We start from the raw sequence: 13,146 nt of genomic DNA, 5'->3' as shown, positions 1-13,146 counted from the left end.
TGAGCACTACGATGAGCACCCAATTGAGTAATAGAGTCCACTTCATGCTTTCCTCCTCTAGTAGCCTTGCGAGGTCTAATATATTGTGAATTATGGACCGCCATTTTCTCAATCTTGTTCCAATTTTGATTATCGTCAACTTCGGTGAACATACCATTTGATCCCATGTTGAGAATGTTTCTTGAGTTTCATAAAGACCATTCCAAAATTGTTGTACCAAGAACCACTCGATAAGTCCATGATGAGGACATGAGCGACAAATTCCTTTAAATCGCTCCCAAGCTCCATACAAAGATTCTTCGTCCCTTTGCTTAAAACCCGTATTTGAGCTCTTAGCATGTTAGTCTTTTCCGGAGGGTAGAATTTTTTGTAGAAAACTAGAGCCAGCTTCTTCCAAGAGCCAATTCCAAGAGTAGCCTTGTCAAGGCTTTTCAATTATTGTGTCGCGGTGCCAATTAGAGAAAAAGGAAATAAGACCCATCGAATTTGGTCTCGAGTCACTCCGGTTTGTGAAATCGCATCACAATAGTCACAAAAAGTTTCCATGTGGGAATTAGGGTCTTCACTAGGCATCCCTCCAAATTGGCTTCTTTCGACTAATTGGATAAATGCGGATTTTGCAATGAAATTTCCGGTTAAGTGTTGTGGTGTGGGAGTTCTATTGGGTAGGTTCTCCTCGGTTGGTACGGAATGTGATGAAAACTTGGGCATTGTGGGTTGATTGTGTGATTGATTTTGTGTTGGGTTCTCCTCACCTTCTCTTTCAAAAGGGTTGATGAACTCAATAGTGTTTGGTTAAATATCTACAACCTCACCAATACCTCTCAAAGTATTTCTAGTAAGTCTTCTATTGGTTGTCAAAGTCCTTTCAATTTCGTGATCAATGGGTAACAAGTTACCTTGTGATCTTCTAGACATGCAAAATATCAAACAACTAGAAAACAATTAGAACAGACCTTGAGGAGTTTTAATTCCCCAAGGCAAAGAAAGACACAACTAATAACAATCAAAGAAAATCAAATCAAGTTAACACTGTCCCCAGCAACGGCGCCATTTTTGGTCGGTCCGCTTTGAGCTTAGATTTTGGTTACTTGTCGATAGGAGCACCTAGACCAAAACAATATTTATAACTTCACAAACAACTCTACTACTAGTAAAGAGGCAAGTAAAAGTCGGATCCCAAGGGACGGGTATTGATGTAGGATTTTCGATTGCAAGTAGTGGTGTCTAGGGGTGTCACAATTTAGGTTGAGATTAGAAGATCACTAAACTAAATAAAAATTAAAGTTAACAAGCAAGATGACTAAAATGAGATGTAAACAATTGATTAAAAGCACTAGGGTGTCATGGGTTCATAGGGGATTCATGGGAATTGATCATACAAACATATTCTCAAATTTTAAGCAAGCAATTATTGTTGTGATAGGATCGAGTTGGTTTATATCTTACAATCCTAGGAAGGTTTGGGTTCCGGAGCCGAATCGATTAGATTGTACAACACCTACAAGTAGACTTAATCCTCCCTACTCAACTATATGCATGGTCTAATGAGACTCGAGTTGGTTTATGTCTTAGAAGTCTCATTGAAAACGTAAGTTATGGGTAAAAAATGCAAGGATTCATAGGCTCGCATTTCATCAAACATAACATGTGCATAAGTTGAGATCACAACAAGCAAACAAATAAATTATGAAAACATATTAAATTAAGCATGAAACACTACCCATGTTGGTTTCCCCTAATTACCCATTAACCCTAGTTAAGGAAACTACTCACTCATTATCAAATTTAACATGTTAACAAGGTTGTCAATCATATTAACAAAGTAAAACATGATGAATAAATGAAGATGATTAACAATAATTAAAAAGGGATTAAGAGAATTATACCTAATCATGATTCCAAAATAATAATGCAAAGAATAATATAAGTACTTGATGATTGATGGAAGGTTGTCAATCTCCCAATAAACCCAAATAATCTTCAATTACCCAAAATAAAAGATGAACAATAGAGAAATTAAGGAAATGAGATTTGTATTAATACTTGATTAGAAGTTGATTACAAGATTAAAGAGAGATTAGAATAATATAAGCTACACTAAAGATTGATAAGAAGAACATGATAATCTAATTAGACTAATGGGGTATTTATAGTGGGGATTAGGTGCACAAATTAGGGTTACTAAGGGGTTAAATGACGATTACGTCCTTGAGGAATCGCTCCTCTCAAGAAAAGATGCGGGTCTCCTTTTAGCCAGTCTTCCAAAAATATGCGCAGCTCAAATGATGAAAGAAGAGGACGTGTCCCTCTGGAGTACAATCCGAGCGTCCAAGGGTCAGGACGGGCGGATTGGGGAGCTTTTGGACGGGCGGCCTGGTGGTAAGGACGAGCGTGCTGGGGAGCTGCTGGACGGGCGGCCTGGTGGTAAGGACGAGCGTTCTGGGGAGCTGCTGGACGGGCGTCCCGATGGTTGAGACCCTCGGATCTTGGCTCAGCTTCCTTTTCTTCTTTTCTTCTTTTCTTCTTCATCATTGCCCATCTACTACATTATGTACAAAGGCCTTCTAGTCTTGTCTTCTCTTTGATACTTGGTCATTAGATTCGATCAATTTAGCTTTATTTTGCCATAAAAATGCAAGGTTTGCACTCCTCTCCTACCAAGGAAACAAAACCTCAAAGAATATGCAAAACAAAGGACTAAAGATAATAAATGACCTAAATATGCACTGAAAAGCACAGGAACGAGGCTAATTCGGGGACTAAATATGATCAAATATTGATCACATCAGGATGCTTGAGTCGGTTAGCGGTCTTGTCGCCGGAGTGCTATGTATAGATATGTGTCATCATCATCATCGTCTTCCTTTGTTTCAGTTATGATTATGGTAGTAGTAATAGATGGTTATGCTGGTTGTTATAGGTGGTTATGGTGATTGATTGTTGTTCTATGGTTGTGCGCGGAATGCTGCGGTTTGCTAAAGGTAGGTTTTCCTACCCAATACTGTGTGTTGTCTAGTGTGTCGATTGTATTGTATGATTAGTTTTAGTATCATTGTTAGTGGTGTGGATTGGTTGTTGCTGGTCGTTGCTGTTTGTTTATCTGTGGTTCTCGAGGTGCGTCCTCGGCTGAGTGAAGTAACTTGCGGGGGTGGCTTCACGCACTTGATTCGCCCTCTATGGAATCCGCCACAGAAGAGGATGTGCACATTAAGGAACATGGGTTATCGCTCGGATTGGAAGAGCGGGGCATAGGTGGGAATGGCTGCGGTCCCCCACTGACGGTATGGATTCATGTTTGCAATTGGTAATCTGGCAGGACTGGACCTTCGAACAGTCAGGGGTGTGTGGGTGATTGGAGGTGGTGGCGTGTGTATGTTATTATGTCTTGTTGTGTCCGTTCTTGTATGTTCCTTCATTTACTGACCTTGTGTGGTGTTGTTGTGTTGTTTTCTTGTGTTGTGTCTACCGTGATCCACTATGGTGAGCAGTCGGTCTTAGCAGGTGGATGTCAGGATCATAGCTGGGTACTTAGAGGGGCGAGTTTACTACGAGTCATGGCAGAGATAGTTTCACATAGTTGATAGTAGTCACGAGTAGTATCTTTTATTTTGATTTGCATCACTTGTAATTTAATATAACTGTTCTTTTATCGACATCATTTGATTATTATTGTTCCACGGGTAACCGAGGTAGTAACACCCTTATCTGCTGGGTAAGGTCTTGTTAAGGCTCCTTGGTAGATGGGGGTGTTACAAAGTGGTATCAGAGAGGCGATTTTGGAACCTGTAACTAATGAGCCCAATGAACGTAGTGAGTCTAATAAAATGAACCTGGTGTATGCATGTTGGGAGCCCCGGCAGTTGCCTGATTTTGGGTGAGAAGGCGCCCGCATTTCAAAATCATGGCCCCAATATGCTTAATCTAGCCACCGAGTATAGGGATAAAGAGTCGGGAATTGTGTGCATAGATGTGTATGATAAATAGGTTAGAAATAGATGTGATAGAATCTATGGTAATTTCTAATGCGTGCGAATAGTAACGATGAACCGTGAAGGGCTGTGAATTGTTGGAAGTGTGTGTGAGGATGTGATAAATATGGTATATGTGCTAGGAGTTGCACACGAGTATTGGATAATGTGATGATGATAATGAGTTGTGAGTCTTTATATGCGTTCTGGTTAATAAAAGGTTGTCAAGTAATATTGGGAAATGCAATGGACGAATGTTGTTGTGTACTCTTGTGACATGGCATAGTCATGTTAGATAATTGGTTGATGAATTGTTGTGATATATTTGAAACTTTGAGCAAATTTGAGTAGTAAGTGGTAACTATATTGCTAAATGGATGTTTGGTGTAGTGTAATCATATGAATAAATTGATGTCATAGTTGAATTGTCTTGCATAATGTTTGATATAGGACGGAATGATATGTGTGATGTTCGGATGAAATAGTTGTGTACATTTGAGTTAGTGTTAATGTATCGTAATTGGATGAAATAATCAGTGACGAGTTCCAAATATACCTTGGAATCGACACGAGTTGTTGTTTTGCAGGAACCGTTAACCGAATTCGTAACTTTTAATTTCGTTCCTAACCTTACTCGACCGAGTACGAGTGCCTACACGACCGAGTAGACCTTACTCGATCTAGTTCTGGGGTTATTAGATCGAAAACATTGGAACTGCCAGCAAAAACTCGATCGAGTAGAGACCGCTTGATCGAGTACCCAACTTACTAGATCGAGTAAGTGCTACAGTACCCGGGCTAACACGGGATTCTTATACTTTCCCAAACTCCTTCTTCTCTTATTTCTTCATACCTTAAACCCTAAATTTCTATAATCATCTCTTTCTCTCAAAACATTGGTGAAGTTTGTGCTTGATTTCTTTGTTTTCTCTTTGTTAATCCGTTCTACTCATTTGCATATCATTCAAGGTAAGAATGCTACTCTTTATCTTTGTTATTAATCAATTAGAAACATATAAAAGTAATGGTTTTTCTGAAAAACTCGATTTATACTCATGGAATATTGTTTATAATTGTTGTATTTTGGTAAAATTGCTCTAGTTTGTTGATTGTTGAAGCTAGAATTAGAAAAATTGAACCAATATGGGAGTATATATGGACATAAATTTCTAGAGTTTGGGCTACAAATTGAAATTTTGTTTGTGTTTTGAGTATGAAAAAGGGAAAATTGAGTAATGTATATTGTGGGAATCATATTTGGTGTTGGTTTTTGCTAATTTTACCCAAAAGTTTATCTTAAAACTCCGTCTTAAAAGTGCCCCAAACTGAAATTCGCCCCAAATCCTTATGATAATTACCTTTTTCTGAAACTATTTTGAAGGGTTAATACCCCAATTTGTTAATTACTGTTGCAATTTTCATATTTTGAAAGCTATAAGATCATCTTTTATGAGTTGTGGGATTAGCATGTTTCGGAAATTGTTGGTTGTATTGTGAACAACTATTTTGAATTGTTATCTCTTTATCCATGAGTCTAGTTTGAAAACTTCTTTTGTTTAAGTGAGTGTCCGGTTATCTGCCTAAGTTATTTGTTGAAACAGATGCCGACCTACAGCTGCCACCCGTCAGAGTAAGAGGGAGGAGGGCTTCTAAGCCCAAGTTTGAGGAAGGAAGTCAGGGACCCACAGTACCACCCGTGGCCGAGTACCCTACCGTTATCTTTGCTGACTTTAAGAAAAGAGATGCCTTTGTCGAGTTGCAAAAACGCCGTATGAAACCTACCCGATGTATCGACACCACTATTTTTGAGGACCTTAAGGTAGAGACGGATGTGAGGCATATCTTTAAAACCTTGGGTTTGACGGGTTCGTACCGTCTTAGGAAGCACTCATACTCTTTCTTGACCTTGGAGTTCATGAGCTCTTTTACCTATGATGTGGCAGCTAAGAGTGTGTAGTTTCATCTTATAAACACCACTTTCCTCTTGTCTATGGATCAGTTTGCCTCCCACCTTGGTCTTGCTCGACCGGAGAAGGGATCCCTTAGGGATATCCCGACTGAGTGTGGGGCTAGTAGTTATATGCCCTGTTTTACAGGCAAGAACGCCCCCACTTCGAGTAACATGTTGATAAACGACGTTCAACATATCACTTTGATGGTCTTACTTCGTGCCTTGACTTGCCTACTCTATGATAGGAAGGATGTGAGTAAGTTAAAATCACATGAGGTGATTTTACTAGTTGCCTATCTCAACCACACTCGTGCCCCGAGAGTTTCTTATAGTGCCCCAGCCATAGTCTGTCCTAGCCTAGCTTTGATGGCCACCTCTGCTACCCGGTACTTGAGTTGTGGTGCCATTGCTATACGGTTGGCTGAGCGGTTGACCACCTTTGAGGCCTCCTCGGCCCTTACACATATGGCCCCATCTGTGCCTACCTTGGACCGAGACTACTTCCTCGACCAGAAATGGTTGAGATGTTTGGAGGATGGTGGGTTGGCTTGGAGAGTATGGGGTATGAGTTGGATGAGGATACCTGATCCTGAGCATCTTCCAGCGACTGAGCCTTTGACGGCGACTGTGGTTGCAGCGGACTCTGATGACGATGAGGAGGCACCTGCCCGACAGACCTACCTCATTGATGATGCCCTTTTATTAGTGATGCAGGAGCCGACCATGAAGGATCAGGCTAGACCTGAGGATCGGCAACCAAGAGTGAGGAGGGGTCCGAGACGGGTCAGGGAGAGAGTCGCGGATACCCATCCAGAGCATCCCGTGCCTCCACAGTACCAGTATCCCAGCTACCCTTCGTTCTTTAGTCTTGAGATGCGGGTGACTTAGCTCATAGAGAGGGTATCTGCCACTTTGACGCTCCGGAACCTACACGAGATGACATATGTAGAGGGCATTGGGACCGATGCGGCCCAACCACTGTGGTGGAGGGGTGTTGGGGATGATAGCGGGGTCTTCCATTCCTTTGGCGTGGATCCGACTATGTGGGGAGAGCCGAGGAGCTATCCCTTCGGTTGTTTGGCACCATGGCGCGTGGGAGCATATGCGGGTACAGGAACTACCACAAGTGAGGATACAGCTGGAGGTGACACATCCGGAGGAGGAGGCGGAGATGAGGATATGGAGGAGTCGGACGTGGAGTGATGTTGTTTCTTTTGTATTATATATACTCGTCTCCATGGATTTGTCGTAGTTGGTACTTGCTTTGTTGGCACTTGGTTACACCTTGGTTTGTATTTGGCCATAAGACCGTAGTTTGGATGATTTTAAAACTTGTTATGCAAGTGGATAGTGTCGGAAATGAAACTCCGACTTAATTATGTTTCCTCGGTGTTGCAACGTACCTATTGGGAGGAATTTAACCAGTGTCTACTCGATCAAGTGCCCTTCACTCGATCGAGTAACTGCATGTATGATTTAGAAATGCTTACTGGACTCGACGTACTCGATCGAGTTACTGATGAACTCGATCGAGTAGCGTCAACTCGATCGAGTAGCTTCTTAGCTCGATCGAGTGCCTCTGTATGCCGGTTGTTTCATTCTAAAATTGTTTTAGTCTTCATGATTGTGTACCTTGTTGATAATATGGTATTTTTTCATCCTTGGTAATAGCATCGTCGTGTCTCAAGTATGAGTAATGAAAAAATATATATATGGTTTACACAATATAAGTATGGTTTATACACTTTTGCATGCTAAACTGAATTGCCTCAAGTAACATGTTGAATGGTGGTTATGATTCTTGTTACATGTTTTGTAATGTCACATAAGAACTTAATCGATGTCGTGTATAATAATGGGATGACGGAATGTGTATTTGTGTTGTCCACTTTTCGTATAGTCTTAACATACAAAAGTTCTATCTATGCAATATCAATGAAGTACCATATTAGTTGTTAGACTCAACGCATATTACAATTTTTTGTATTGTCAATATTGAATAAAAGTTATCATCTTTGTGTAATGATTGTGGTTCGTCTTGAAGGTGAACTTCGGGGACAAAGTTCCTTTTAAGAGGGGAAGAGTAATGTCGCATGGGAAAATGACAAATTATGATAAATCTTGTAGTATTTGGAGTAGTTCTTTTGAGTAATTGTTAGTGAGTGTTGAATAATTGTTGGCAATTGTGGACAAATTCATCGTGTTATGGTATTTTGTTTTCGAGTGTTGTTCGCAAAGTTGTTAAGTAATTGAATTGTTGTTGCATTGTTGAGTGATATAATTGCGGTAGAATTAATTGGAAACGGAATGCTTATTTGTTTGTGATATAAGTGATTGATAAGTTACTGCATTTTGATGATTAATAACTAATTGTTGTTGATAAATAATTGATGAAGGAGTAAACGAATAGTTGTGTTGATTTATACTTGTGTAATGATAGAAATAAGTGGAAGTGATGGTTGAGTTGGTTGTTCTTGTGTGTAATGCATGCTTGACGACTCGATAGGAAGCTATGTTGGATGTTATGTGCTAGGGTAGATGATGATGATGGGTGGTGAGGGTTCATATCGGGGTGGTATTCATGAACGGTTGTACTTGTCCTTGTCGGAATGGATGGTTGTAGGTTGCCTTTTTTCCTTTCTGCCTTGTGTCGTGGGGGAGGATAAGTTGAACTTCGGGGACGAAGTTCTTTTTAAGGGGGAAATAATGTAATAACCATCCTTTTAGAGGCCCGTTGACTGACCTTAGACACCTATCCAGACCTTCGGAAACCTTACGTGTTAACCTTGTGATGTTGTGAGCCTTTAAGTTCGTGTTACTCAATCTAGCGGAGGCTACTCGATCGAGTAGCTTAGTCACTCGATTGAGTAGAGGTCACTCGATCGAGTAAGTTAGACACTCGATCGACTAACGTGAGTCCAGCGGGGAAATATAAATCGTGATATCGTGAAACCCAAATCATTTCTTCGCCTTCTCACCTAAACCTAGATGCCGTCATATCATTTCTCCTTCACCATGGTTCATCTCCTTGAGGCCTTTGCGAGTGGTTACACCATAGGGATGGGATGCTTGAGTCAGGTAACAGTCTTGTCGCCGGAGTGCTATGTATAGGTATATGTCATCATCATCATCATCGTCTTCCTTGGTTTCAATTATGATTATGGTAGTAGTAATAATTGGTTATGCTGGTTGTTATAGGTGGTTATGGTGATTGATTGTTGTTCTCTGGTCGTGCGCGGAATCGCTGCGGTCTGCTAAAGGTAGGTTTTCCTACTCAGTACTGGTTGTTGTCTAGTGTGTCGATTGTGTGGTATGATTGGTTTTAGTATCATTGTTAGTGGTGTGGATTGGTTGTTGCTGGTCATTGCTGTTTGTTTGTCTGTGGTTCTCGAGGTTCGTCCTCGGCTGAGTGGAGTCACTCGCGGGAGTGGCTTCACGCCCTTGATTCGCCCTATGTGGAACCCGCCATAGAAGGGGATGTGCACATTAAGGAACATGGGTTATCGCTCGGATTGGATAAGCGCGTCTTAGGTGGGAACGGCTGCGGTCCCCCACTAGCGGTGTGGATTACTGGTTGCGATTGGTAATCTGGCAGAACTGGACCTTCAGGCATTCAGGGGTGTGTGGGTGATTGGAGGTGGTGGTGTGTGTATGTTATTGTGTCCGTTCTTGTATGTTCCTTTAGTTACTAACCTTATGTGGTGTTGTTGTGTTGTTTTCTTGTGTTGTGTCTACCGTGATCTACTATGGTAAGTAGTCGGTCTTAGCAGGTGGATGTCAAGATCATAGCTGGGTGCTTGGAGGGGCGAGTTTACCACGAGTCATGGTAGAGATAGTTTCACATAGTTGATAGTAGTCACGAGTAGTATCTTTTATTTTGGTTTGCATCACTTGTAATTTAATATAATTATTCTTTTATCGACATTTGATTATTACTGTTCCTCGGGCAACCAAGGTAGTAACACCATTATCTGTTGGGGAAGGTCTTGTTAAGGCTCCTTGGTAGATGGGGGTGTTACATCTTTGTTCGTTGTTGATACTTGTATTAGAAATGTTAACTATGTTTTTGTTTTGTGTGAATGAATTAGATAGTTGGGTGTTCTGCTTTTATAATGAAAGTATCCTGTAATTTGAAGCAACTAATATGAAATCTAACAAATGGTTTTGAGTTCTAAAATTTTAGCTAATTTGCTGTCTTTATTTACTCGAAATGATGCGTACCATCCTAATTCCGGAATATAACAAATCTCTTAGGTAGTTATATGTCATGTAAGATATACAACAATCTAAAAATATATCTGTCATACACAGTCGTACAAGGTCCTAAACAACACCAATTGTGTATATTTGGTCTTATCTCTTCCATATGGCTGCGAGATTGAACCACCTGATGACACTCTACCATTGCCCGTGCTGTAATGATATCGTCTTAATTCTCTTTCAACCAGACAGAATACCTTGTTGGACAAAATTTTTATATATATATATATATATATATATATATATATATATATATATATATATATATATATATATATATATATATATTGTGGATTAGCCTCTGTATTCTCTTATGATACATTAGCTAGCCTATGGGATTGATTGGCGTCTTATGAGTTACTGTGACAGTGGCCGTTGTTAGAACTGCCACCTACGTTAAGTAGTTTGATCCTTTGTTTGGCTTAAGTAGTTTTATTGCTTGTTTGATTGTCTTCTCCGTAATTTCAAGTTTTCACTGAAATTTTAATCTTGGGTTACTTGTGCCCTTGTTTTGAAGGTTTATGTATCCTTAATTTGAGTCTGAAAATCTAGATATCAGTTGTAAGCTAATCAAACGCGTATCGATTCCTACTATACTGATGTTTAGACTTTGGATAATAGAGGAAATTGTAGTAGCAACTTTCAAGGTAACTAATTAAAGGACCTGTTGTGAGGTGTTTGCAATATATGTACAAATTGATTTTCAGTTTTCCGGAATTGCAATTTTCCAATACAACTGATGAATTCGGATATGTTGCAGGACCTTCAAAGGACGGAGCAGGAGCAATAGCCGAAGCACAAGCAGAAGTGCATCTCCCCTTGAAAACCTTGAGCTTCTGACATGTTCTTCAGGACATCCTAATTACTGGAATCATCTTATGTATCAACTATATGTTTTTCGGCTAAAACATGCCCGTTTTCCATCACCTGTGAACCCCTCGTAATAAAGCTAAGAAAATACAATAAGAAAACGCGGAATTTTAGGAAATTTTTAAAACTTTTTAAAGTTTAAAGTGCGGGTTCATTAAAACCTACAACATAGATAAAGAATTCGGAAATAAAGTTATGTTTATACAAACGTGATAGTCAAAGATGAGGGAAAATATATCCCTCGAATGACAATACGATAAAAAGTGAGTCTAAGCAATCCTAATAAACCGACTACTAGTCCAAGGTGTTCGCTAGCTCACACGTCTAACCCCGCAAATGGATCTTCACAAACCTGTCAATCATGTAAACATGAAAGCCGCAGTCAGTGGGGAGTAACTCAAGGTTCTCCCAGCCACAAATTGTCAAAATGAACATAACAAAGACCTCAATTAAGTAAATCATGTAAGATACTTACAAATGACATGAACATCAAGATTTATATTTAAACACGGCAATTAAATGAGATGGAACAAGTGTAATACTATGGTTTTCTATGTCTTTGGGTACTCTATCGAGTGGGGCTTACTCTGTCGAGTAAGAATGTTTGGTTTACGAAACAGTGTTCTGTTGTAGGGTACACGATCGAGTAAGTTGGAGACTCGATCGAGTAAGGGTCACTCGATCGAGTAAGTTACTTACTCGATCGAGTAAGTTACTTACTCGATCGAGTAAGTTGGATTTACGGGTTGTTTTTTATGGGTTTTGATAGCAACGTGAGGAAGATATATAAACTTAATCCGTCAGTTTCTTTTCCTTTTCACACTTTTCTAAACTTCACAAAGATAAAGCAAAGTTACGTTGCTTCTCTCTCTCTCTCTCATTGCTATCAAATCCTAAGGGCTAGAGTCATCGGATCGTTGTGTTCTTTATGCCGTTGAGACCGTCGTATTGTGGGTAAGATCCTGGTATAGTTTTTATGTTGTTTCATTGATTTTGGTTGAAACCCTAATTGGGTAAATTGGAGGTTTTGGGAGTACTGTGCTTATTAGATGGTGATTGTATGATTATATGTTTGATAGGAGGTGAATTCGTAGAAGAACGCTTTTGATCCGCTTCTTGTGATTGTTGATCGGTGATTTCATCTCAGGTAGGGTTTTCCCACTCAGTTATGGTATAAATGATTATAAGATGGTTGTTTGGTTGATTGGCATGATGATTATATCGTAATTAGTATTGGTATTCTTTTATATTGATATTGTGATTGGTAGTTGTTGATTGTCTGTGGTTCTCGAGGTGCACCCTCGGCTGAGTGGAGTTGCTTGCAGGAGTGGCTTCACACCCTTGATTCCCCTCTTGTGATTCCCGTCACAAGGGGATGTGCAAATTAAGGAACATGGGTTATTCGCTCGATGGAGATGAGCGGGGCTTAGGTGGGAACGGCTGCGGTCCCCCACTGGCGGTGAGGAATATCTGTTGCGATGGATATTCTGACAGGGCTACACACTTCAGTGTGTAGTCAGATGATTGGTGATGTGACAGTGTTAGAGTTTTGTGACTGTGTATCTGTTGTTGTTTATCTTATATTGTTTATGTAGTAACTGACCCCGTTTAAATGTTTTAAAAACTGTGGTTATCCATTCGGGGGTGGTGAACAGTTGTTTAGCAGGTATATCTTGGATATGCGCGGGATCTAGCTGGGGATGGAGTAATCACATATCAGAGTCTTTAGTCTTCCGCTGTGTTTGTTAAGGCAATTTTACTTAGTTGGTTTACAGTTTTGAGAACCGTTGTATTTTTACTTACCATTTTGGGTTTTGGATATGTAATCAGTTTAACTTATTTATCTAAAGTATGTTTCTTTATGATAAATTTGATATACATTGTCTTGGGTAACTGAGATGGTAGCACTTCCATGCACTTCCATGCATTAGGTGGTCCTGGTAAGGCACCTTGGTGTATGGGGGTGTTACAAAGTGGTATCAGAGCGACGATTTTGGGACCTATAACTAATGAACCCAATGAATGTAGGGAGTCAAAATAAAATGAACCAGGGTAGGAGTTGTTAGGAGCTAATGCAAAGACTTAGGAGACGTC

The 13,146-nt window shown here is 40.1% G+C and overlaps 1 non-coding gene across 1 annotated transcript; it reads left to right on the top strand.

Annotated features, from left to right (window-relative positions):
• The first annotated feature begins 233 nt into the window (after positions 1-233).
• Positions 234-339, top strand: LOC141635412 (small nucleolar RNA R71). The gene has a single exon (XR_012540104.1). It is a non-coding gene; the product is annotated as a small nucleolar RNA R71 (small nucleolar RNA).
• The last annotated feature ends 12,807 nt before the right edge of the window (positions 340-13,146 follow it).

This window comes from Silene latifolia, chromosome Y (assembly GCF_048544455.1).
Source record: "Silene latifolia isolate original U9 population chromosome Y, ASM4854445v1, whole genome shotgun sequence".
Taxonomy (NCBI): Eukaryota; Viridiplantae; Streptophyta; class Magnoliopsida; order Caryophyllales; family Caryophyllaceae; genus Silene; species Silene latifolia.
The sequence above is the reverse complement of the archived record's forward strand: the minus strand, read 5'-3'. Positions and strand labels throughout refer to the sequence as shown.